Source organism: Trichechus manatus, unplaced genomic scaffold (genome assembly GCF_000243295.1).
Source record: "Trichechus manatus latirostris isolate Lorelei unplaced genomic scaffold, TriManLat1.0 scaffold00001, whole genome shotgun sequence".
In the NCBI taxonomy this organism is placed as follows: Eukaryota; Metazoa; Chordata; class Mammalia; order Sirenia; family Trichechidae; genus Trichechus; species Trichechus manatus.
The window spans coordinates 2,493,515-2,517,435 of record NW_004443937.1 but is presented as its reverse complement, the minus strand read 5'-3'; positions in this window follow the sequence as shown (position 1 = coordinate 2,517,435).

Here is a 23,921-nt window from a genome sequence, read left to right as displayed (position 1 = left end):
AAAGAGACAGGGAGTGGCAGAATAGATAAAAAACCACGATCTGTCTATATGCTGCATGCAAGAGACACACTTTAGACTTAAAAACATAAACTAAAACTAAAAGGATGGAAAAAAAAATATATCATGCAAACAACAATCAAAAAAGAGCAGGAGTGGCAATATTAATCTCTGACAAAATAGACTTTAAAGTAAAATCCACTACAAATGATCAGGAAGGACACTATATAATGATTAAAGCATCAATACACCAGGAGGACATAACCATAGTAAATATTTACACACCCAGCTACAGGGCTCCAAAATACATAAAACAAACTCTAACAGCATGGAAAACAGAGATAGACACCTCCACAATAGTTGTAGGAGACTTACAATAGACCACTTTCGGTGAAGGACAGAACACCCCGAAAGAAGCTCAACAAAGATACGGAAGATCTAAATGCTACAGTCAACCAACTTGATCTCGTAGACATATACAGAACACTCCACCCAACAGCAGCCAAGTATACTTTCTTTTCCAACGTACATGGAACATTCTCCAGAAAAGACCACATATTAGGCCATAAAGCAAGCCTTAACAGAATCCAAGGCATCCAAATATTACAAAGCATCTTTTCTGATGATAAAACCGTAAAGTAGAAATCAGTAACAGAAAAATGAAGGAAAAAAAATCAAACACATGAAAACTGAACAACACCTTGCTCAAAAACCACTGGGTTATAGAAGAAATTAAGGATGGAATAAAGAAATTCACAGACTCAAATGAGATTGAAAACTCATCCTACCAGAATCTTTGAGACACAGCAAAAGCAGTGCTCAGAGGTCAATTTATAGCAATAAATGCACACATCCAAAATGAAGAAAGGGCCAAAATGAAAACATTAACCCTTCAACTCAAACAAGTACAGAGCAGGAAAAGAAGTCCTCAGGCACCAGAAGAAAGCAAATAATAAAAATTAGAGCAGAATTAAATGAAATAGAAAATAGAAAAACAATTGAAAGAGTTAACAAGACCAAAAGCCAGTTCTTTGAAAAGATCAACAAAATTGATAAACCATTGGCCAATCTGACAAAAGAAAAACAGGAGAGAAAGCAAATAACCCGAATAAGAAATGAGATGGGTGATATCACAACAGACCCAACTGAAATTAAAAGAATCTTAACAGAATACTATGAAAAAATGTACTCTAACAAATTTGAAAACCTAGAGGAAGTAGACAAATTTCTACAGACACACTACCTACCTAAACTAATACGAACAGGTAGAACAACTAAATAAACCTATAACAAAAGAAGAGATTGAAAAGGTAATTTAAAAACTCCCAACAAAAAAAGCCCTGGCTCTGATGCTTTCACTGGAAAATTCTATGAAACTTTTAGAGAAGAGTTAACACCACTACTACTAAAAGTATTTCAGAGCATAGAAAAGGGTGGAATACTCCCAAACTCATTCTATGAAGCCAGCGTAACCCTGATACCAAAACCAGGTAAAGACACCAGATAAAAAGAAAATTACAGAACTATATCCCTCATGAACAGAGAGACAAAAATCCTCAACAAAATTCTAGCCAATAGAATTCAGCAACATATCAAAAAAATAATTCACCATGACCAAGTGAGATTTATACCAGCTATGCAGGGATGGTTCAACATTAGAAAAACAAGCAATGTAATCCATCACATAAATAACAGAAAAGGAAAGAACTACATGATCTTATGGATTGATACAGAAAAGGCGTTTGACAAAGTCCAACACCCATTCATGATAAAAACTCTCAACAAAATAGGAATAGAAGAGAAATGCCTCAAAATAATTAAGGGCATTTATACAAAGCCAACAGCCAACATCATCCTAAATGGAGAGGGTCTGAAAGCATTCCCCTTGAGAACAGGAACCAGACAAGGATGACCTTTATTACCACTCTTATTCAACATTGTGCTGGAGGTCCTAGACAGAGCAATTAGGCTAGAAAAAGAAATAAAGAGCATCCAAATTGGCAGGGAAGAAGTCAAAGTATCTCAATTTGCAGATGATATGATCTTATATACAGAAAACCCTGAAGAATCCACAAGAAAACTACTGAAACTAATAGAAGATTCAGCAAAGTATCAGGAAACAAGATAAACATAAAAAAGTCAGTTGGATTCCTCTACACCAACAAAGAGAACCTCAAAGAGGAAATCACCAAATCAATACCAGTTACAATAGCCCCCAAGAAGATAAAATACTTAGGAAAAAATCTAACCAGAGACATAATAGACCTATATGATGAAAACTACAAGACACTACTGCAAGAAACCAAAAGTGACCTGCATAAGTAGAAAAACATACCTTGCTCATGGATAGGAAGACTCAACATTGTGAAAATGTCAGCTCTACCCAGAGCAATCTACAGATACAATGTAATCCTGATCCAAATTCCAATGGCATTTTTTAATGAGATGGAGAAACAAATCACCAACTTCATATGGAAAGGGAAGAGGCCCTGGATAAGTAAAGCATTACTCAAGAAGAAGAACAAAGTGGGAGGCCTCACACTACCTATTTTAGAACCTATTATACTGCCACGGTAGTCAGAATAGCCTGGTACTGGTACAACAACAGACACATAGACCAGTGAAACAGAATTGAGAATCCAGACATAAATTCATCCACCTATGAGCAGCTGCTATTTGACAAAGGCCCAAAGTCCATTAATTGGGGAAAACACAGTCTGTTTAACAAATGTTGGTGGCATAACTGGATATCCATCTGCAAAAAACTAAAACAAGACCCATACCTCACACCATACACAAAAACGAACTCAAAATGTATCAAAGACCTAAATATAAAATCGAAAATGATAAAGATCTTGGAAGAAAAAAATAGGGACAATGCTAGGAGCCCTAATACATGGCATAAACAGAATGTGAACCATAAGTAACAATGCACAAATGCCAGAAGAGAAACTAGATAACTGGGAGCTCCTAAAAATGAAACACTTATGCTCATCAGAAGACTTCACCAAAAGAGTAAAAAGATAACCTACAGACTGCGAAAAAATTTTGGCTATGACAAATCTGATCAGCATCTAATCTCTAAAATCTACAAGATGCTGCAAAATCTCAACAACAAAAAGACAAATAACCCAATTTAAAAATGGGCAAAGGATATGAACAGGCACTTCACCAAAGAAGACATTCAGGCAGCTAACAGACACATGAGGAAATGCTCACAATCATTCGCCATTATAGAAATGCAAATCAAAACTACAGTGAAATACCATCTCACCCCAACAAGGCTAGCATTAATCCAAAAAATACAAAATAATAAATGTTGGAGAGGCTGTGGAGAGACTGGAATACTTGTATACTGCTTATAGGAATATAAAATGGTAAACCACTTTGGAAATCAATTTAGAGCTTCCTTAAAAAGCTAGAAATAGAAGTACCATATGATCCCGCTATCTCACTCCTTAGAATATATCCTAGAGAAATAAGAACCGTCACATGAATAGATATATGCACACCCATGTTCATTGCAGCACTGTTCTCTAGCAAAAAGATGGAAACAACCTAGGTGCCCATCAGTGGATGAATGGATAAACAAATTATGGTATATTCACATGACGGAATACTATGCAACGTTAAAGAACAATGATGAATCTGCAAAACATCTCATAACATGGCTGAATCTGGAAGGCATTATGCTGAGTGAAATTAGGCAGTTGCAAAAGGACAAATATTGTGTGAGACCCCTATTATAAGAACTCAAGAAAAGGTTTAAACACAGAAGAAAACATTCTTTGATGGTTACAAGGGTGGGAAGGGTGGGAGAGGGGTATTCACTAACTAGATAGTAGCTAAGAATTATCTTAGTTGAAGGGAAGGACAACACACAATACAGGGGAAGTCAGCACAACTAGACTAAACCAAAAGCTAAGAAGTTTCCTGAGTACAGCCTAACACTTAAAGGGACAGAGTAGCAGGGGTAGGGGTCTGGGGACTATGGTTTCAGGGGACATCAAGGTCAATTAACATATAACACAGTTTTTTAAGCAAATTTTCTGCATCCCATTGTGGTGAGTGGCATGTGGGGTCTTAAAATCTAGCGAGTGGCCATCTAAGATGCATCAATTGGTCCCAACCCACCTGGCGCAAAGGAGAATGAAGAATACCAAGACATAAGGAAAATATTAGCCCAAGAGACATAAAGGGACACATAAACCAGAGACTTCGTCAGCCTGAAACCAGAAGAACTAGATGGTGCCTGGCTACTACCAGTGACTGACCTGACAGGGAACACAACAGAGAGTCCCTGACAGAGCAGGAGAAAAATAGGGTGCAGAACTCAAATCCTACTAAAAAGACCAGACTTGATTATCTGACTGAAACTGGCAGGACCCTGGAATACACGGCGCTCAGACGTCTGTTAGCCCAGAACTGAAATCATTCCTGAAGCCAACTCTTCAGACAAAGATTAGACTGGAATATAAGACATAAAATGATACTCCTGAAGAGAGTTCTTCTTAGCTTAAGCAGATACATGAGACTAGATGGGCAGCTCCTGTCCGGAGGTGAGAAGAGAGGGCAGAGAGGGTCAGGAGCTGGTTGCATGGACATGGGAAATCTGGGGTGGAAAGGAGGAATGTGCTGTCACATTATAGGGAGAGCAACTAGTGTCACATAACAATGTGTGTATACATTTTTGTATGAGAAACTATTTTGAACTGTAAACTTTCACTTAAAGCACAATTTAAAAAAAAAAAGTTGTCAGTTCAAAACCGAAAACTGTGAAAGCACTTACATCCCCTTTTGTTTGTTTTTAAAGAAATAGTATCTATCATTTCTCAACATATTCTTTCCATAGTAATGCAGATTTTTCAGAATAACCCAGTAGGCATTTGGGCCCCTGAATACACTGAGAAAAAGGAAAGACGCTGCAGAAGGCCTTCCCACTCAAGCACTCCCCATGTGAAGCACACTGGCCTAAATTACTTAATTCTGTTTCTGTGCAGTCTGGACAGTGAGCAGAGGCCAGGAACAGCCTTGCAGGCTTTCCTAAGCCAGAGAAGGTAAGACTGACTGGAGAATAGGATTGATTATGATAGCTTTTTGCCTTCATCACCAATGGTGTGGCCTTGCTACCCAGTGAAGTGTGTTTTGATGTAGATAGCCCGGCAGACAGGCCACCCTGATCAAAGACCTAGTGGCAACATTTACTGCCTTTATGAAGTAGCCTGAGACAGTACTGACAGAGAGTCCCAGCTTCCCATATGAAATAGAAACCCAGTCCTTGACAGTTTTGAAATAATTGCATGAAACTCCATCTTGACAAAGTGAATTCAAGGAATTTTTTTCCTAACTTATAAAATTATAACCTTTCAAAAAAATTGTTGTACAAATACAGATAGCACATTTGCCAATTCAGTGTCTTTCACGTGTGCAATTCAGTGACACCAGTTCTAGCAATCATGTCGTTCAGCCATCATCAATATCCTTTGCCAAATTGTCCATTGCCATAAATAGAAACTCAATGCTTCCTAAACAATAATTTCCCTTTTCCCCCTACCTGCTGCCCTGGGTAACCACTACTAAACTTTAATCTCTATACATTCGCCTATTCTAGGTATGTCTTATAAATGAGATCATACAATATTGGTCTTTTTGTGACTGACTTATTTCTCTCAACATCATGGTTTTAGGGCTCACCCACGTCTTGGCACATGTCAGAACTCCGTTTGTCTTTATGCCTGAATAATATTCCATTGTATGTGTTACGATATTTTGTTTGTACATCTGTCTGATGATGGACATTTAGGTTGTTTCCATCTCGTGGCTATTGTGAACAGTGCTTTGAGAACATTGGTGTATGTGCGTCTGTTTAGATTCAAGGTGGTTTCATTTCTGCTGAATCAAAGCTGCTCTAGAGCAAACTTAGTTTACTTAGGAAACGGTTTTTTTTTTAAGTGGGTTCTCAGATTGGTAACCTGTGAGACATGCTAATTACAGACTCTTAACGCCATAAAGAATTTGGATCAATATTTATAGTGGAAGAGTTTGAATTATCTATTAAGGGACAAGCTTTTTTAGTGCAAATATAGATACTTTGACACATACTTGTTCTGCAAACAGCTTTTCCAGGAATGTTGTTATGATCTACATAATAGTGGACTCATTCAAGGCTTCCCACATCTCCACTCAAATCTACTCAAGAGCACGTTTCTGCTCTTGTTTTCATCCCTGCTCCTTGTAGAAGTTCAGAAATGTGAACAAATTACCATTAGCTTACTCTATTTGATATTGAGTTTTTGTCACTTTGCTATACAGGTTCTGACTAATACTAGTGCCTAATGAGATAAAAATATAAATTTATTTTTTCACCTTGATTAAAGTCACAGCTAACAATTTTAAACAATTTTTAAACAGCAGAAAATCCATTTATTACTCCAACCTAGGAGATTTGGTATTCTAAACAAGGAAAATGGTTAAAGATGTTTTAGAATGTTATTTCAATAGATAAATAAATGAAATACATGAAAACAAATAAAAGCCAAGTATAATATGTTCCTTATTAAAATATATATATAAAAGATATTAAAGTCAAATAATTTTTTTTTTTACTTTTTGTTTTTATTCAGGATTATTTAAGTTGGCATAATCATTTTTAGATTTATCCAAGATGTTTGGTTTACTAATAGTTTCTGCGTTTTCACTGCTGAGTAGAATTTCCATATAAAAATATACCACAATGTGTTTATCCTTTACCTTGGAAAAAGACTTAGGGGCTGGTTTTCCCTGTTAGGCTATGGCCCTTTAAACAGAAACCCAGGAAGTAGCACCTTCCCAGGGTTGTCCCAGCTTATATTTATATTTTGCAAGTTCATGCTGAATCACTGTTGCCTGGATCTGTAATTCATTCATTTCCATTGCTGAATCATATTCTGTCGAATGAGTATCTCTGTTGAACACACAGTCTTGAAGGAAATGTTTAGAATTAAAGTAACGCGTTTTCAAGAACAAACAGTTAAATCCAAAGCAATCTATCCAGACCGCTTATCAGGACAGTTCGAACTTACTCAGAGGAAGTTTGTCTCCGTTCAAGAAGAGTAGAATAGAATTACAATCCAGGATCTTAGAGAAATCTCACACTGTTAGTGTCATCTTCATTGTAACCGGACTGTTCTAGGTCGGCTCGGTGCAGCTATACAGACACAAAATGGGTGAAAGGGAAAGAAGAAGCTTTATTTGGTTGGCCAAGCAAAGGAGCACACCAGGACTTGCACTGCCAAGATGGCTCCCTGAACAATGGCCAAAACAGTCTTTATCAGGGGAAGGGTCCTGGGGAATGGAGCAAGGTTACTGATTGGTCTGGTCCAAAAAAGACATTCCTGGGGCAGTTGTGTCATCTGCGCTGCTCAGTCCAAAATGGGAAGGGGGTGTCTCTCTAACCCGATCTTAGGCTCAGACCCCTCACTTTTGAAAGTCTTCTCCCAATCTTGGGTCACTAAAGTTTGGTTCCGTACGGCAGGAGAAAAGTTCTAGGGTCATGCAAAGGTTCTTCACATGTCACGCGGGCCAGATTTGGTCTTAACTGGTTCTGTGGTCTGCAGACCCAAGCCTCTTGTTTTTCTTATCTTGGACAGGCAGTTGGCCGATTGCCTAAAAATCATTTGGAGAACTCAGTTAGAAGGGGAGGTGGCTCATGCTACTCTGCTTACAAGTTGGAGGACGGTAATGGTGCCCAGAAGCTGGGGTCTCGTTCCTTCCTTCTCTTTTCAGTATTTGGGTATTCAAAACAAATCTTGACTCTCATCGGGGAGTAGGGACAAAGGTCATTCTTCTGTAACTGCTTTGAACTGGACAGGGGCGCTAGCATAGAACTGAAGTCTTACTTGTATAGGTTCAGGAGGGATGAGTCTGTAACCTTGGAGAATATATAGGCCTGAGGCTCTTAACATTTTTCTTTTTTTTAATTTTTTTTTATTGTACTTTACATGAAGGTTTACAGAACAAATAGTTTCTCGTTAAACAGTCAGTACACATATTGTTTTATGATATTGGTTAACAACCTCACGACACGTCAATACTCTGCCTTCTCAACCTTGGAGGACTTTTTTTTTGGTGAAAATATACTCCAATAATTTCTTATCACATACTGTGGGCCATGCCATTTTCTCTCCTTTAGGGTAAAGGGCCTAAATGGTAGAAAATATAAGAAAACAAAAATTACTAAAAGAAAATTATTTTTGCCAGAGGTAAAAATAACAATAAAATAAAGAGCTATAGAATAGCAAGTTTCCAAAGAACCCCCCTGGCCATTAAAGGTAAACTGATGTCTTGGAGATGCCGCAGCAATTTTGAAGGCTGCATTTCCCAATGTCTCTCCCACTTTCCTTGCACTGGCCCTTTGCTCCTGGTAGACCTATCTACTGCCACTCTATGTCTCAGCTCAGATGGCACTTTCTCAGACTACCGTGGTTGTTGCTTTTTCTTCATCTCCCAGGAATCATTTATGCTAATTTGGTGCTTATGATTAGCTTTAAAGTAACAACAACAACAAAAAAAAAACTGTTGCTGTCGAGTCAATTCCAACTCATAGCAACCCTATAGGACAGAGTAGAACTGCCCTGTAGAGCAGCTGGTGGGTTCGAACTGCCAGCCTTTTGGTTAGCAGCCAAGCTTTTACCACAATAAATCTTCATTTTTTCCCATTATAAAAATGTGACACAGGCACACAAATACAAAGAAAAGGTGAAGGAAGAAAATAGTCACCTACAGTCTCACAGCCCAGAGATACCTGTTTAGAATTTGGTGCCTCGTAACAGGTATCTCTGGTTTATTTCCCCATATAGGTTTTTTTTTCTTTTTTGAAGGTTGATTAGATAAATTAATTTATTTTGAATATCCTTGCATAGTTTTGTTACTGTTGTACGTAGTGGCAATTTTATTATATACAAGAGTATATCCGCCTTTTTCTCTGAACATTGAAACAAAAGTATTCTCATATGTTACCGTTAGCTCTTCATGCCCAAGTTTTATTTACTGGATGAATAACAATATTCTATATTTAGGGATTTCCCTCATTTTCATGAGTATAAATAATGATAGTATAGCTAGATAGCCATCAATGTATATAAACCTTTTCTGTTAATATTACCTCTTAAAAGTTTATATATTGGCTTAAATTATTATAATACCATAAGTGTATCTTATATTCCAATCAAATAGTAAGCTTCTTGAGGCAAAGGCTATATGTTAGTTACTAATATTATTACTTCATCTTCAAAATTGTTTTATCAGAATAAGAAGGTTATAGAATTATAGTGGCTAAAACCCCCTGTTCCGAGGCCCAGTAATAATCAGTTATTCATTTCACTTTATAAAATGTACAAAAAAAAGAGTTCTAGATTGGTTAAAATTTTTAATTAAGTAGTAGAAGATGATATAAAAGATTGTTTTTATATATCGCGGCACCAGGAGTTGTAAAGAAACAGAAAGATTTGACTATATAAAACTCATAAGCTTTTACATGACCAAAAAGAACAATGGGAAAAGCTCTATACGAGTCACAAGAATAAAAACACATGTTTATAAGATATGTGACTGGGAAAAGGTTAATATCCTTAATATAGATTAAAGATATATAAATTAATAAAAAAAAATGAAACCCTACCCCAAGTGAAAAATGGGCAAAGTGTATATAATGACACTTCAGAGACAGACAGACAGATAATCAATAAACATATGAAAAGATATACACAAATAAATGTCTTTTAAAATGATGAAAAAAACCCAAACCCGTTGCTGTCGAGTCAATTCTGACTCATAGTGACCCTATGAGAAAATGATGAGAGATATTTTTAATCACCTGTCCAGTAAATACTTTTAAAAATAAAATGGCCCAGGATAGTGGTTCCCAACTTGTAAAATAGAGATTCCTAGACTCTACCCACTGTGATTTTTGTTTAGTAGGTTTGGGGTGAGGCCCAGGCATATGCATGGATAGCCACCTAAGACAGGTGGCCCTGAAACCACATTTTGAGAAACATTGGCCTAGAGCTTTTAATGAGAGGAACAGGCACTCTCATACACTATTGGTGGAGTTGTAATTTTTTATAACCTTCCTTGAAGGCTGTCTGGCAATATGTGCTAAAATTTTAAATGTGCCTAACCTTTAATCCAGCAATGCCACTTCCTAGGATGTTTAAAAATATATGTTTGTTAAAAATAGATATTTTCATTAAACCTGTATATAAATTGGAGGAGAACTGACATTTTTACTATGTGGAGTCTTTCAATCCATGAGCATGGTATACCTCTCTATTTATGTAGATTTTTTAAATTTATTTTATCAGTGTTACATAGTTTTCAGTGTAAAAGTCCTGTACACATTTTGTTAGATTTACACCTAAGTATTTCTTTTTCTTTTAGTTATTGTAAATGGTATTGTGTTTTTAATTTTGGTATCAATATGTTCATTCCTTGCATAAAGAAATACAATTAAATGTATATATGTTTGCTGAATATTTAAGGAAATTATCCAATAACTGTTCAAGATATATGTAAAATGATGTTTGTCAAAGCATTATTTATAATAGCACCAATCTGAAAACAAGCTAAATGTCCACTAAAAGGTGATTGGTTATATTAAAGTATATTCATACAATAGAATACTAAGCTATCATAAAGGAATATCTGCATGACATGATAGTCTAGAAGTAACCATAATGTTAAGCATATGCATGTAATGGAAGGGACAATATAGAATAGTGTGTATGGTTTGATTCAAAGTTACATAAATATGTTTAAATATGTATAAAATTCTGAAAAATTATACACAAAATTTGAGGAACATCACTTGGAGCTATTGTATATATTGTAATCACTCAAATATTATGTAATTTTTAAAAAATGTGTGTGTGTGTGTAAGCAATAAAAATACTGAATTTTGTTCAGTAACCCCCCTCCCTTTTTTTTAAAGTAACTACCTATCTACTGTTGAGAAGAAAGATATTGAATATTTGAAGAGTTTGGATAAACTTGTATTATGTAGACAGAGTTAAGTGAAATTTATGAGAAATTATTTAAGCATGCTTTAGTGGGTAGAATGGGATTAGACAGACGATATTGAAAAATAAGTAGCTCACAAATTAATATCATTCTTCATGGACTCAAACATATTGATCATGAAGATTGTGTAGGACTGGGCAAACATTTCATTCTCTTATACGTAAGGTCACCATGAGTCAGAGCTGACTCGATGATAACTTACAACAACAACAAGGGATACAGACTTCAATTAGGGTTTTTGAATGAACTTAGAGTATCTCAGAGGAGAAAAATATTCAGTTAACTAGAACTGTAAATCTTAAACCGAACTTTGTCAGAGGTGAAATTAGAACATGTCTCACCAGGAAATACCTAAGCAGAGAGAAGCTTCTCTATGACTCTAATAAAAAGAACATCATAATAAAGCAAAATTAAACATTGATAATCTTTTTCAAAAAAACCTAGGCTGCCTGGTGAGATTCAGAAAATTTATTAAAATAAAAAAGGACTACACTAAATTTCATTAAAAAGCTACAGCTCTAAGTTCAAGAGCAGAAAATGTCTTTAGGTTTTAAAATTTAATTTGGTTTATTATGAAGGAAATGATTAAAATCTAATTTAAGATCACTAACTTTCCTTTTTTTAAAGTGAAACAGTAGCAAGATGGCTTAAGGGAAATACGAAGGTCAACAGGCAAAACATTTAATTAAAAAAAAATACAAAAGATTCTTAGGGCTTAAAAACAAAAACAAAACAAACCTGTTGCTGTTGAGTCATAGCAACTCTATAAATATTAACCTTTCTTGGGAATTAGGTTATAACTTCCATTCCAAAGATAAGCAACATCAAATTTAAAATGGCAGCTAAACTGACAGGATAGTATGCTTACTATCAATGTCAGTGTAGACTTCTATCTGGGCAGGGTCTACACAGTATGGGGGAGGGGTTGGGGGGTGGTCTTGTTTAATTGCAAGTAATAGATATCCAATTCAAACTAGCTTAAGAAAATAAAAAAGAAGGAAGGAGAACTTGCTTTCTCTTTTAAGAAGGAAATTCAAGAGGTAGAGCTTGTTGCTTATGATGGTTGGATGCAGGTATTCAAAATTGTCTTTAGAATACTGACCACCAACAGTTTCAAGCTACATAGTTCTCCCAGAACTTATTATTTGCCTTATTTTAGGTGTATTTGTTAACTTTAACGTTGATGTGAAAATGCCTAAACCTCACCTCATGGAGTGAATTAAATTATACTGAAATACTTGACTCATAATGGATAAATAATAAATGTTAAAGTCAGGAAAGGTGTGCATCAGGGTTGTAGTCTTTCACCATACCTATTCAATCTGTATGCTGACCAAATAATCCAAGAAGCTGGACTATATGAAGACGAATAGGACGTCAGGATTGGAGGAAGACTCATTAACATCTTGCATTATGCAGATGACACAACCTTGCTTGCTGAAAGCGAAGAGGACTTGAAAGCACTTACTGATGACGATCAAAGACCACAGCCTTCTGTACAGATTACACCTCAACATAAAACAAAAATCTCACAACTGGACCAATAAGCAACATCATGATAAACAGAGAACAGATTGAAGTTGTCAAGGATTCATTTTACTTGGATCCACAATCAATACCCATGGAAGCAGCAGTCAAGAAATCAAAAGACACACTGCGTTGGGCAAATCTGCAGCAAAAGACCTCTTCAAAGTGTTGAAAAGCAAAGATGTCACCTTGAAGACTAAGGTGCACCTGACCCAAGCCATGGTGTTTTCAATTGCCTCGTATGTATGCGAAAGCTGGATGATGAATAAGGAAGACAGAAGAAAAATTGATGCCTTTGAATTGTGGTGTTGGCAAAGAATATTGACTATACATGCACTGCAAAAAGAACGAACAAATCTGTCTTGGAAGAAGTGCAACCAGAATGCTCCTTAGAAGCAAGGATGGCGAGACTATGTCTCACATACTTTGGACATGTTATCAGGAGGGATCAATCCCTAGAGAAGGACATCATGCTTGATAAAGTAGAGGGCCAGCAAAAAATAGGAAGACCCTCAACAAAATGGATTGACTTGGTGGCTGCAACAGTGGGGTCAAGCATAATAACGATTGTGAGGATGGCACAGGACAGGACAGTGTTTAGTTCTGTTGTACATATGGTCGCTATGAGTTGGTACCAACTTGATGGCACTTTACAACAACAACAGTAAATGTTAACACCCTTCCATGAGACTTCAGAAGGGCCTGGGAGTAGGAAGAAAGTTAAGATTTGACAGAAGAACTGGGGCTTGAACTGGTCCTTTAAAGTTTGGGTAAATATTAGAAGGGTCAAGAGGAGAATGGAAGATATTCTCATCAAGGATGGGGAAGAAGTTGGGAAAGAAAAAGACAGAGGCAGGAGAGGCAACAAGTACTCAGAGAACTGTGATGAGGCCAGACTGTCCAAAGTCAACTTTTAGTCCTTTGGAAAGTGGTGAGAAATTAGGTGAAAGCTATTCTTCAACAAAATGTCTGGGTGCAAGTTTTAGGATTAGAAGCCCAGTGGTGGGAAAGTCAGTCCGTCCCTCTGTTCTTAAAGCCTTTCTTTTATTGGCCAATAAACAACTTCTATAGACCATCAGAAAAGTCTCCTTTTGATATGGGTTCAATTGTGTCTCCCCAAAGATATGTGGAAATCCTAAACCCTACCACCTGTGAATGTGAATTTGCTTAGAAATAGGGTCTTTGAAGATGTTATCAGTTAACATGAAATCGTATTGGAGAAGGTGGGTCCTAATCCAATATGAATGGTGTCCTTATAAAAAGCAAAGAGGCACAGAGAGACATGCACATAGAAGGAAGACAGCCATGTGAAGATGGAGACAGGGATTGGAGCGATACAGCCACAAGTAAAGTAATGCCAAGGATTGATGGGAACCACTGGAAGCTACAAGAGACAAAAAACAATGCTCCCATAGAGCCTTCCAAGAGACCGTGACCCTGCTGACCCTTTGATTTCAGACTTAAAGCTTCCAGAATTGTAGGACTATAAATTTCTGTTGTCTTAAGCCACCCAGCTTGTGGTACCATATTATGGTAGCCCTAGGAAACTAATATACCTCTCCTTTCTAGTTCTGTAGCTTTTACGGAGTAACATCATAAGTAGCATGATGCTTGGCATTTGGAAGTAGGGCTTACCCACATGTTTGTTAAGCTGAATTGAACCCAAAATTTAATATATTTGTTAACTGAAAAAAATTGCAAATTTATTGAAAGAACTCTCTAACTTATATTTCCCTATTCCTTGTTGTCATTGTTGTGTTGTTAGGTGCCATTGAGTCAGCGACCCTGTGTACAACAGAATGAAACACTACCCAGTCCTGTGCCTTCCTCACAGTCATTGCTATGCTTGAGCTCCTTGTTGCAGCCACTGTGTCAATCCATCTCATTGAGGGTCTTCCTCTTTTCTGATGACCCTCTACTTTACCAAGAGTGATGTCCTTCTCCAGGGACTGATCTCTCCTGATAACATGTCTAAAGTATGTGAGACGAGGTCTCATTATCTCTCCCTTTTAAGAAGCACGTCTGTACTTGTGTAAGAGAACAGGATTAGGGAACTGCCTATTTAAACTGTTTATTTCATAGAGAGCCTTCCAGAAGACTTTAATAATAAGAGAGAGAAATGTATTAGGCCTGCATAGATTTGGCAACTTTACTTAGCACTGATTTCTTTTTAGGCAGCTTCTGAATGTTGAGTTGAGTTATGATGTGACATAGCATTTTGTGAAATTATTTCTTCACCATCTTCCTTTAGATTACGTCTGGTAACTGTTGAGCATTGTCACTGCTCCCACAAGGATTTCCATGGAATGACAGTCAGTAACGTTCACTGAACACGCTTGAAGTGTCACAGTAAGGTATACTTATAGTCTAAGGGTTTTGTTTTGTTTTCTCAATCCATTTTTTTTTTTAATGACTTTTTAAGAAGTCATCTACCATATTGACCTAGGGATAGTATGTGAACCAGGCTACGTGAGCAAGTGTTCTAAAATATCTTCACAGTCTTAACTTTCAAGATCTTTCCAAAATCCCCAAAGCCTGAAATGAATCTGTATTTATTCTGCTGAGGCTGGAAGAGGACCTGAAGCAGAACTCTCTAGATTGCTTTTCTTCTTCTCCCCTCAACCCCCCTTATACTATCATCATCATGCTGAGCTCTAGGGTCTGGTAGAAATACACATTAATCTTTTCCTTCTTATTGTGCTGGGGCCAGTGATAGGCTGGGGACAATAAAGTAATAAAGAAATCTGAAATCCATGAAGTGTCTTAGCTCAGGAAGGGAGCTCTCTACAGAGATTTTAAAATGGAGAAAGTGAAGGGGGGAAATAGCAGAAAAAGAGAAGAAAGTTTGTAAGATTTATTATTAGCCCTTCTCAAAACAAAACAAAACAAAAAACCCAAAATGTAATTAAACTTGTTTTTCTTTAAGGAAGCCACTGGGGGGAAAAATCCTTTTTTTTTTCCGAAGTGCTAAAATTATAGTGATGGAGAATAGACCAGTAGTTGTCTGAGGTAGGATTGGGGAGAGGTGGGGAGCATGACTAAAAAGGGTAACACAAGACAATTTGCTTGTGGTGATGAAACAGTTCTATATACTGATTGTGATTATGGTCACTAGAATCTACACATGTGATAAAATTTCATAGAACTCTACACCAAGAGGGGAAAAGTACATGTAAATCTGGTGAAATCTGACTAAGGTCTGTACTTGAGCTAATAGAGTTGTACCAACGTCAGTTTCTTGGTTTTGACAACTTATTATGGTTCTGTAAGATATTGTCATTGGGGAAGCTGAGTGAAATGTATATGGACACCATCTTTACTACCTTTGCAACTTTTTGTGAGTCTTAAAGTATTTCAAAATAAAAAGTATTTTTTAAAAGTCCATTATTTACCCATGAAAAATTATAAAGCTCAGTTGCTGCTTCATATTTCTTATGAGAAAACTCATAAGGCCAGTTGCAGATATGAATGGTTCAGGATGCCTTAGGTAGAACTCAAGTCTATGACCAAATCAGATGAGGCCATCTACTCATGTTTGTATCTCAGGAGATTGATCTCTAACATTAATAGGACAGACTATGATTATGAAGTTTCTTCCACCACCAAGAGATGGAATTGGGGTACTTTTAAGATAGAAGGTAGTTCTTATTTAAGAAACCCCCCAAAAAACTGTTGCCGTCAAGTCAGTTCTGACTCATAGTGACACTATAGGACAGAGTAGAACTGCCTCATAGGGTTTCTAAGGAGTGGCTGGTGGATTTTAACTGCCGACCTTTTGGTTAGCAGCCATAGCTCTTAACTATTATTCCTCCAGGGCTCCTCTTATTTAATAGAGGGTAAGAATAGTTTCTTGTGTGTTTTCGCTTGCTGTTGCTAGTTGCCATTGAGTTGGTGACCCCATGCATATTAGTAAGAAACTTTGCTCAGTCCTGTACCATCTTCACAATCATTTGTATGCTCGAGTTCATTGTTGAGGCCATTTATGTATTTTGAGTGCCTTCCAACCTAGAGGGCTCGTCTTCCAGCACTATATTAGACAATGTTCTGTCGTGATCCATAGGATTTTCATTGGCTGATTTTTAGAAGTGGCTCTCCAGGACTTTCTTCCTAATCTGTCTTAGTCTGGAAGCTCCACTGAAACCTGTCCACTATGGGTGAACCTGCTGGCATTTGAAATACCAATGGCATAGCTGCCAGCATCAAAGCAACATGCAAGCCACCACAGTATGACAACTGACAATTCTAGCTGTTATTTTAGGGACTATAGATGATTTAGCCCCCAGTCAATAAATTATGCTCACTCTAGTTTGCTCTAATTTTTCCATGAGACAATTACAACACTATTAAGCAAGATTTGCCAAAGATCCACTTGAGTTTCTTCTGTTCTATTCTTGCTACAGTGCCTGGCAATCAGAAGGTGCTCAATAAATATTTGACAGAGAGATGGAATGTAAGCTCTCTGAGGTCAAGGACTTTGTCCTAAATACAGTATTGTTATGCAAATAATATGCGCTTTCTGCGTTTGTTGCCAACTGCACCCTCCACCCTGGGAGTATTTTCAAAAGCGCAGCGATGCCCATTTTTTTTACATGTTGCTGTTAAAAAAAAATTAGCATAGGACATCTATGAAAATACCTTGAGGTGGGGAGAACATGGTTGGCAAACATACATAGAAGGCATGTGTTATTTGTGTAAAAATACAGTACTCCAGAATCACCACCTAGAACAGTGTCTGATACATAGGAGGAACTTACAAATCCACTTTGTATGAAAGATTATATATTCTGTTCTGTAGGCACTCTCAGCCAGACAGCTTTTATTCTGCCTCTGGAATGGTCTGGAGAGAAATTGGTGTTAACTTCAGGACACCCAGAAAGAAAGAAAACACAGGAGTCAGCCAGCAATCAATGAATAAATTGTGGATATGATTTTTGCTAAAATTTGGCAAGAGCTATGGTAACTACAATGTAGGAAAAGAAAAAAAGAACTTGAAACTAGATGTTCATATAACTTCCCAAAATCTGAAGGAAAATACAAAACTTTAATCCTCCTCAGGGGTTTTCCCGTTGTCAGGTCCCCATTCTTTTTTTCTTACCTCCTTGTCTTGAGAACTATCCTCTCTTGATAGCACTTTTCATTCTCCTCTTCTCCGGCAATCCTCAAACTAAAACCTTTAAAAGCCAAATCCCTGTGACTCTTTTTTTCCAGCGGAAGTTAGCAATGTTTTCTAATCAGTTGACACTATGTTTAGGAACCTCATCCCTCTTGACCAAAGAAGTCATCAAGATCAAGGTGTTATGCTAAACAGGAGAGCTTCCCACCTCTGAGGTGTGTGCTGCCTCTTCCCTAGAATGCAGAATAAGCCAGGCAGAGGGCATTTCATTTCAGGTGTGGACAAACATGGGAAAAGACATGGAGGCAAAAACGAGTATGGTATGTTTGATATGCTTCAAGAGAGGAGCACTTGTGGTTCATTGGTAGAATTCTCACCTTCCATGCTGAGAACTGGGTTTAATTCCCAGATAGTGCACCTCATGCCCAGCCACCACCCGTCAGTGGAGGCTTGCATGTTGCTATGGTGCTGAACAGGTTTCAGAGGAGCTTCCAGACTAAGACAGGCCTAGCAATCTACTCCCAAAAAATCATTTGAATCACAATGGTCTGATCTCATTGTTGATGGAGTTACTATGAGTCAGGGACCAACTTGATGGCAGCTAGTAGTAACAACAATATATTTCTGGACTAAGGATGTAGAATTGATTAAGGAGGAGAGTGCTTTTTAGGAAAAATGGCAAATAAGATGTGTCAGGTAGAGTTGGATTAGAATATGTATCAAAGAATGCCAGGATCAGTCTAGTAAGGGAGACCAGTTGAGACCGGATAAAGGAAAAATACACCTGACGGCCTGATCTGACTCCTTCCTCCTTTCGAGCTTCATCTCCCACAGTCCCCACGGCTCTCTGCTCAAGCAACACTGGGCTTCTTTCAGTTCCTCTTACTTGTCAGGCTGCCCACTACGTTTGTTTTTTTTTAGTCTATTTAACTCTTTTTTATTAAGATATAATTCATATACCATTAAATTCACTCTTTCGAAGTATACTCACGAAGTTGCATAATCATCATTACTATCTAATTTGCAGGATATTTCATCACTCCAGAAGGAAACCCTGTACCCATGAGCAACCGTTTACCATTTTCCCTCTCCCAGCTCCTGGCAACCACTAAACTACTTTCTGTTGCTATGCATTTGCTTATTATGGACTTTTCATATAAATGTAGTCATACAATATATGACCTCTTGTATTGGGCTTTTTTCACTTAGCATAATGTTTTCAAGATTCCTCCATGTTACAGCATTTTCAGTACTTCATACCTTTTTATTGCTGAATAATATTCCACTGTATGGAATTACCACATTTTGTTTATTCATTCTTCAGCTGTGTTATTTCCACTTTTTGGCTGTTATGAATCATGCTGCTGAGAACATCTTGTACACGTGTTTGTGTGGCTATGTTTTAAATTCTCTTGGGCTTTGTCTAGTTAACTCTTACTTATCCTTCAGATTTGGGCTCAAGTCTCCTGTTCTTTTGGGAAATTTTTCTTGATCCATTATACTACCTCACGCCTTCCAGTTATATCCTCTTGTGGTACCATATGCCTTTCCTTCAGATACCTATCACAGGTGTGATTTACATTATTTGGTGGATATATGATCAATACTAATACAATACAGAGAGCCCTGATGGCACAGTGGTTAACAGCCTAGCTGCTAACCAAAAGGCTGGCAGTTTGAATCCACCAGCTGCTCCTTAGAAACCCTGTGGAGCAGTTCTACTGTGTCCTGTAGGGTCGCTATGAGTCAGAATCAACTCGGGCATCAGGTTTTAATACAATGCAAATAAATATTTATTCAGTTAACTTAAAACATCCAAAACTGGAAACATGGCCTCTAGTTGTCCCATTTTACAGCTACTTATTCACATCAACTCTCATGTCTAATGACTTTTTCGAAGATATTACTAGTTCACCATAAAATTAACACTAATGTAGAGAAGTCGCTTGCATTAACTTTCCGCATTTTCCTCTGGTATTTAAAATTTTTATTTTATATGACTAAGAAGAAAAAAAGCTTACAAGTTGGGGAAAATTAACCACTTACATAATGCTTCCCACATTATTGAATTTATTTTTTAAAAAATAGAGAATTAAATGCTGTTACAATGTGTTCGTGACAAAGGTGTTTGCAATAACAGCACCTTGTAACTTACAGCATTTGCAACTACTCTGGAACTTGAAATAAAACCATCAGAGAAAGTTAATCCTTGTAAAATTAAAATAGCTAGTTATTTTTTCGGTAAATTTTATTTCTTGAGCAAGTTCTGCATAATATTACTCAGCAATCAGTCCTGCTCCCTAAAAGCTCTGAACATAAAAATTGGTTCCTACCAGAGCCCCACTTATTGTCACATGAAAGAACTGGTTAAAATTTTTTAAAATATTCAGAAATGACCTGTGGACCAACTGTATTTCATCTAACAACTTTAGGTATTTAAAACCAAAAAAAAAAAAAAGAAACTTTTTGAAAGTTTTATTTTCCTATAAATTATTTCTGTGTGTGTGTGTGGTGTGTTTTGTTTATTTATTTATTCATTTATTTATTTGGCCTCTCCTTCCTCTTCTTCAGAAGACCCTTTACCCCTGAGCTGGTTAGGTGACTACACTTGTCCAGACCACAGATTCTCGTGTTTTCTGAGGCTACTGCACACGACAGCAAACATTCTTCATGGACACACTCCGTGGGCATACACTGATATGCAGAGACTGTGTTCTGTTGTTGTAGTTATTTTGAACTTTTTATTTTCAAATAATTATAGATTCACAGGAAGTTTCAAAAATAGCAAGATATTTTAAGTCAGATTTTTATTTCAAAACTTAACATTTCATTGAGATATTTAAAATCATATTTTTCTAAGGATGTATTCATAATTCAGCATCCATTTAACAAATATTTATGAGGCACCTAACTCTGTGCCAAGCACTTTTCTAGACACTGGGCATACAAATATTGAGCTACTAAACCTCTACCCCTACCAAACTGGAATTTCTTCAGGGTGTAGACAACTGGTTCTCCTTAACAATCCTGTGAACTACCCAGGTCATATCATGTTCTTTGTAAAGATGAACAAAATAAGATTCTGTGCAGTTGAGGGGCATGGTCACGTTCCATACCTAATTTGGGACAGATCCAGGACTAGGACTCTGATCTTTTGATGTCCAGGTCAAATTCCTAGCATAGCTGAGGCCTTCAACTATGCAAACACTGTTTGCTAAGCAAATAATGGGTGCTGAGAAGATTTATACGTAAACATGTCCCTGACTGTGAGAAAGGAGCAAAGAAAACAGTCCTCTGTTTTCCAGTTATTCAAATTAAGGGGAAAAAAAAGACCAATTAAAAACTATCTTACTCTATTTATTAAAGAAGGGCCCACACTCAGAATCCATCCATCTATCCAGGACTGGATTAAAAAATATGTATTATACTTACATATTATACTTAATATAGTATGTATTATATACTCATAATATTTTTAACCCTGGATTATATATATATATATATAAAATTTTTTTAACAATCTGGAATGGATGGATAGATTCTGATTGGACGTACACAGAGATTTAGTCTAGTTCAAACTTACATACATTTATTTATTTTTCCAGGATTTTTGCTCTTTCAGACTGGCCTACCTCCCAGTGATTTGAGACTCAGTACTGCTTTGTACTTTCATAAAAATTGAGCACCTCACTTGGCTTGCCCTTTTATTTGACATTAAGAAATTGGTGGACATAAGAATAAGACTAAGCCAAATGAATTCATCCGGTGATGGGGCAAAGTAGTGGGCTGCAAAATAAGAAAGTCTTCGCATAAAGGCTGAGTTGCAGCTTGGTCACTGGAGTGAGACATGCTCTGTTCAACTGTGGAGATTTAATAATAGTTTTAAGATAGTCACTTCCTGAGGCATGGTGCAACGCTCTTGCCTGGGAGCTGTCAGGGAGTGTACAAAAGCAGGCGCTGGGTAGGGGAGAATTCTAATAGAAATTGAAATTCTACTCCAAGATCTCCTGCATGTTCCTTGCTGCCTTTCCTCAGACAATCCATTAGCAAGCATATATTTAATGAGCCCCTAGTTTGTACATAGAGCCCTGATGGCAGAGTGGTTAAGAGTTTGGATGTTAACCTACAGGTCAGCAGTTCAAATCCACCAGCCACTCCTTGGAAACCTTATGGGGCAGTTCTACTATGTCCTACAGGATTACTAAGAGTTGGCAATGGTTTTGGTTTAGTTGGTGTATACCCCAGGGATAGTGACTAAGAAATACTAAGGAAATGGAAACCACAGTCCCTGTGGCCTAAAAGCTTTATTGTCTAGTTGGGGCCAAAAGACACATCCCTAGGAAATATAAAGTAACAACCACAAGATTGGATTTGATTAATTGGGTAAAGTAGGACTCTACGTAAGTGTTCCTCAAACCTAGGAATATACAGAACCTCACCTTCTGTTAAGACATTTTAATTTTCAGATCAGTTTTAGGCTTACAGAAGAAAGTACAGAAAGTTCCCATGCACTCCCTTACCCCCCTCCCCCATGCGGTACACTGTTTCTTCTATTATTAACATCTTGCATTCCTGTGGTACAGTTGTTACAACTGATGAACCGATATTGATAAATTGTTATTAACCAAAGTCCACAGTTTACATTAGGGTTCACTCTTTGTATGGCACAGTTCTGTAGGTTTTGACAAATGCATCTTGATGGAGACCCCTTGTAAAGGGAAAAAAGTCTTATTTGGTCCCAAGGTTGGCTTATTTGACTTTTATTATAATATTTATTTAAACGTGTTCAAATATCAGGCCCACCCTGTCAAAAACAGTCACCCTTCCTCCCGCAGTCACTCTGCAACACACGATCCTGTTTTGTTTCCTTCACAGTATTTATCACAATCTGCAATTTGCTTATGCATTGCTCATCTCCCTCATTACAATATAAGTGACCAGTTGTTGTCAAGTCGACTCTGGCTCATGGTAACCCCAAGTGTGTCAGTGTAGAACTTCGCTCCATAGGTTTTCAGCCACTGATTTTTCAGAAGTAGATCACCAGGCCTTTCGTCTGAAGCACCTCCAACTTCCAACCTTTCAGTTAACAGCCGAGTGCATTAACCATTTGCACCACCCGGGGACTCCAGAATATGAGCTTCATCAAGTCAAAATCCTTGTCTGACTCATTCATTGCCCTACTCCCACTGTCTATCATTATGCCTGGCACAAAATAAGCGCTCGATAAATAGTTAACACAGACTAAAAATAAATAAATAAACACGAAAACCTTTTCTCAATAGCTTGAGGATCCTGGGGATTCTTGAATCCCAGTAAGAGAAATTCTTATGTGTATAGTATATTCCACTCAAAAACCAAAACCAAATCCATTGCTGTCAAGTTGATTTTGACTCATATTCTACTCATGAGTTTCCCAGAAATGGAAGAGAGAAGCTCATGAGAGAAATAGGACTGGAGCTGGCCCATGAGAATTCAACGGGCAGAGAAGAAGGGCTTCCAACAGGGAGAGCAGCACGACCAAGTGGTATAGATGTGGGGTCCACCTGGGATATTCAGAGTCTCACTATTGCATAGTTTTCACAAAATACTTAAAATGTGGATTATTAAATAGACCTCACTGTGTTGCGTGTCATAGAATCCAAAGTTAATTAAGAACAAAATACTATTTATTGGCTCACATGACTATGAAGTATAAGGTTAATGAAATTTAAGGCTTAGCTGGATCCAGAGACTTATTGTATGAGACATATATGATATCTTCAGAGCTTTGACTATCTCTCAATTCTGCTCACCTGTGTGTTAACTTTATTTTCTGCAACTGTTCCCATCTGAAGGGTGACATGTAGTCTCAAGGCTATGTCATTGTGACTGATATTTGCTGTCTCCGAGTTCCCATACTGCAAATCTCAGAGAAGCTCATAACTGACCCTGTGTAAGTCATGTGCCCATCCCAACAGCTAAATGGGATAAAGCATTCTGATTGGCTGGGCTGCGTCACATCTGGGAGGGAGACTATCTTTCATGTCACATGGCAGAGATGGTTTAGATCATGAAGATGGTGCAGGATCAGGCAACATTTTTTGTTTTGTTTTGTTTTTGTTTTGTTTTTATTGTACTTCAGGTGAAGGCTTACAGAACAAACAGTTTCTTATGAAACAGTAGTACACATGTTGTTTTATGACATTGGTTAACAACCCCACAACATGTCAACCCTCTAACTTCTCAACCT